A 4,880-nucleotide genomic window follows, 5' to 3' on the forward strand; every position below is an offset into this window, starting at 1 on the left:
CAGCATAGCAGATGTGCTTAGGATACTCCATCCTCCATCAGGCTGCAGGCCCATCCCCGTGAAGAACATGCTGGACTGAGGGCTAGTGGTGGAACCCTGAGGCCTGCCCACTGAGCAGGCCATAGCAGGTGGACTAGGCTCACCATACACGGCTAGAAGTCTGCTTGCTTGGCCCGTGCTTAAACTCTTCACTGCCACCACAGCCACACCATTCTTGATCCACTGAGAGTACCAGCTAATGAAACAGCCTGACTGCTGTTCACATAATGAATCCTGCCCAAGAAGAAAGCAATACTGCAGCCATCTCGTATTGGGTGCACTTGCATGACATGCACAACCATCAGTAAAAAAACAAATGCATTGTCTTTTTCTGTCTGTTGACCATGGGGTACAAGCGCAAACATCACGCCTGCACGGTGGAGATAGAAGCACTGTAGAAGAGATAAGAAGTATGAACAAGTGGGACAAATCGTCATGGAATTTACCTGAATCCTGAGGCCTGCTCAGGCCTGATCAAGCCATTCCACTTCCACTGAAAAGTGGATTATTGCTATACATCCAACTTTATGACTCAGCCTGGCAGGTAGTACTTGTGTCGTGATGGACAGCTCAAATAGTTCCATAATCTGGTGTTCCAATGTCATACACTCACTTTCCTCTTCAGCCCAGCACCTGGATAGGATCTTCTCTCAAAGTGAGAATAGTTGTCTGAAGGTGAAGGCTAATTCTTCTTGCAAAATCCTAAATCTTTTCTGTGGTTTACCCATGGGCACTGCTCTATGCATGAGGCGGCATTTTTTTCTTGTGGTACAGCGACAGAACTCATCATCTTGCCCTTGCCAGGCAGGGGTGAAGCCACTGAGCAATTCACAGTCCCTGAAGCAGCATTCTTATTGGGACTGGTGCCCACAACCAGTAGAAGAGGCAGCAAAGTGACATTTTAAATTTTTTTAAGAGTAAAAACAAAAGCAAGAAAAACAAAAATGAAGAGAGAAACAGGGTAATATGTAATAATATATAAGTTATATATTTTCAAAATAAGAATAGCTGATTAACTTGATTGATAGTACCTATTTTTATCATCAAATCTGTTGCTCAGATTAACAGATATAGTTATGCAACATGGGACATATGATTAAATATTACCATGTGCTTTCTAGAAAACTTAAATTTTTGTTCTTGTCTTTTCTTTGATTACCTTTTAAAAATTACTTTCAAGAGAGTATAGTAAGAATTAATGTGACATTAGAAATGGTACACATTTAGAAGGCCAAGAAGACATGTACTTCAATGATTTTAGTACTACATATTGCTGTTCTCAACGTAGTTGCTTAGTTCACAGATACCAGCATAGAGAGTGAGTCAAGGTGTGAATTCTACTTATTAACAGCTATTTTGAAGAAAGTTATGGAAATTCTTACGACAATTGCCTTAACCATCTTGCATATATATGGTTGGTTTTGCACCTTCTTTCCTATCTTTTCTCCTTTCTCTCTCTTCATTGTTTAATCCTTAAGTTCTTAAGTTACTTTCCATTTAACTGTGTCTATTATACCAATCAGTTTTTATTTCTTCTTCTGCGTTCTTACACTAGGGAGACAATACGATATTTACACAGGTGGGTCTGGCTTGTTTAATTTACGAGTATAGTATCAGCTTACATCCACTTAGTAACGTAGGATTCGAGTCTGTTTTTCATTATAGCTGAGAAAAACTCCATTGCATAGAAATACCACATCGTTTTCATGCATTCCTCGGGTGTTGGGCATCTTGGCTGTTTCCAACATTTGACTATCACAAATTGTGCTGCTATAAACATGGGTATACATATATCATTACGTTATGATATTTCCACATCTTTGGGGAAATTTCCAGAAGGGGAATAGATAGATTGAATGGGATTTCCACTCCTACTTTTTGAGGAGTCTCCATACTGATTTCCATAATATCTGTACAAGTCTACATTCCCAAAAGCAAAGAAGGGTTCCTCTTTCCCCACAGCATCTCCAGCATTTGTTGTTGATTGTTTTCTTTTTGATAGCCATTCTTTCTGGAGTGAGATGGCATATCAATGTTGTTTTAACTTGAATTTAGAGATAGCCAGCGACGTAGAGCATTTTTTCATGTGTTTATTTGCCTCTTTTACTTTTTATTCTGAGAAGAGTGTATTAATCTCAAATGCCCATTTTCAATTTAGGTCTTTAAATTTTGGGACTCTAACAATTTTTAGCTCTTTATATATTCTAGATAGAAGAACTTTGTCTGAGTGATTATAAGTAAAGATTTCTTTCAGATGTGTGGGTTGCCTTTTCACTCTGTTGGTATTTTCTTTTGAGTGCAGAAACTTCTCAATAAGAGGAGGTCCCAGTTGTTAATTCTTTTAAGTATTTCCCACGCAATTTGATTTTTGTTCATGAAAATTTTGCCTACCCCTATGTGTTCAAGATTCCCACCTACTTTCTCTTCCAGTAGATTTAGAGTTTCTGTTTTAATATTTAGATCTTCAATCCATTTTGATGTTAGTGCATGGTGATAGACCAGCATCTAGTTTTAGTTTTTGGCATGTAGAGAGCCTGCTTTTTCAGCACCATTTTTTAAAGAGGTTATCTTACTTCTAGTGAATATGTTTGGCTTTTTTGCCAAAGATAAGATGGCTGAGTGTGTTTGTAGTTGTATATGCATATGTTAATCTATTCCTTTGATCCTCAGGTCTATTTTTTTTTTGCCAATGCCATGGTGATTTTATCATAGTAGCTTTGAAGTATAATTTCAAGTCTGGGATTGTAATGCCTCCTTTCTTGCCTCTGTTGCCCAGGATTGTCTTTACTATTCTACATCTTTTCTGGTTCCAAGTAAATTTTAGGAATGATTTCTATAGATATGTTAGATATGTTGTTAATATTTTGACAGGGATTGCATTAAATCTGTATAATATTTTTGGGAGTTTGGCCATTTTTAGAATTTTGGTTCTTTCTATTCACGAGCAAGGGCTATCTTTCCATTTTCTGAAATCCTATTCAATCACTTTTTTAAAAAAAAATACTGTAATTTGGGGGCCGGGGATATGGCTCAGTGGAATAAGCGCTTCCCTAGTAAGCTCAAGGGCCTGAGTTCAATCCTCGGTTCTGAAAAAAAAAAAAAAACCTGTAATTTTTATTGAATAGATCTTTTACTTCTTTAGTTAGACTAATTCCTAAGTATTTCATTTCTCGTGGTGTTATTGTGAAGGATATTGTTTCCCTAATTTCTCTCTCAGTGTGTTTGTTATCTCCATGTAGGAGTGCTGTTGACTTTTGGGTATTGACTTTCTAACATGGTGTGCTACTGAATTTGTTTATTAATTCTACAATTGTGTTCATGGGACACTTTGGGTCTTCCAAGTAGAGTATCATGTCATCTCCAAATAATGATATTTTCACTTCTTGTTTACCTGTTCTTGTTGCTTTTCTCTAACTTGTCTAATGGCTCTAACTAATAATTCCAGAACTATATTGAACAGGAGTCGTGATAGAAGACATCCTTGTCTTTTACCTGATCTGAGACTAAAAGATATCAGTTTTTTGCCATTCAGAATTATGTGAGTTGTTGGATTGTCATATACGACTTTTATCCGATTGAGGTTGAGGCTATCTATTCCAATTTTCTGTAGGGCTTTGATCATGAATCTGTGTTGGACTTTATCAAAAGCATCAATTGAGATGATTATCGATCACTTTCCTCTAGGGTAGATAGACAGCTACTTTCTCTTAATTCAGAGAGAAGAAAGATTTGTACTAATAGTGTTTGGGCAGGATATCATGTCTACATCTTGTACTATGAATAACCACTACGAAGACAACAATATACAATGTATTAATTATTGTAACTGTCCTACTAATCGGTTTTGAAACTGTCTCATTGCTATTTGTTTCTCAATAAAATTAATTTAAAAAGAGATGATCACGTGGGTTTTGCATTTGGATCAACACTCTGTTGGTATAGTGTATTACCTTTACAGATTTGCTTATGTTAAACCATCCTTGCATCCCTGGTATAAATGTTACCTGGCCATGGTGTATTATCTTTTTGATGATTTGCTGTATTCTATTTGCTAGAATTTTATTGAGGATTGTTGCATCTATGTTCATGACAAAGTTAGGCTGGTAGTTCTGCTTTTTAGTTGGATCGTTTTCTGGTTTTTGTATCAGTGCAATACTTGCCTCCAGAATGATCTTGGGATTATTGCTTCCTTTTCAATTTCTTTGATGAATATTGTGATTAAACCTTCTATAAATTTCTCATAGAATTCAACTGTTTATCCATCAGGACCTGGGCTTTTCTTTGTCTGTAATTTTTTTTCTTACATTTTCAATTTCATTGGCTGATACTAGGTTGTTAAGAGTTCTTAGATCGTTTTGATTCAGCTTTGGTAATTTGTTCTTTTCTAGGAATCTGTGCAGTTCTTCCATGTCATTGATTTTATGAGAGTAAAGATTTTCAAAGTAACTTTTTTTTGGGGGGGGGAAACTAAAAAAGAATCTTTCAGTGTGCAGCACAACATCCATATCCCCTGGCCCAGGATGGGGGTTAGGGGTGGGTAAGAAGCATAGTCATGTAGCAGAGCAATCCTCAGATCCTGAGCTCTACGTATCAGGTTGGAAAAGAAAGGCTATGTTCCATAAGAGCTCTAGCAGTGTGCTCTTTCCAGGCAAGTCTTGCTCCTTTGTGCTTGGCCGCCCCTAGGATGTGATGTCCTCTGGCGTGGCTGGGGAAGGAATCCATCTCTCCACCCACAGTCTGAGACTCTAGGTTTCTGTTGCTCCATCCTGCAGCACCCCTGAAGCCAGTGTCTGGAGGTACTGCTGCCGCAGTGGGGGCAACTGGGAATATAGCTCAAAGCC

General features: G+C 37.7%; 1 pseudogene; it reads right to left on the minus strand.

Annotated features, from left to right (window-relative positions):
* LOC101576765 overlaps positions 1–4,880 on the minus strand; it is a 16,229-nt pseudogene that overhangs the window by 7,544 nt on the left and 3,805 nt on the right.

Source organism: Octodon degus, unplaced genomic scaffold, assembly GCF_000260255.1.
Source record: "Octodon degus isolate 3935 unplaced genomic scaffold, OctDeg1.0 scaffold00379, whole genome shotgun sequence".
NCBI lineage: Eukaryota > Metazoa > Chordata > Mammalia > Rodentia > Octodontidae > Octodon > Octodon degus.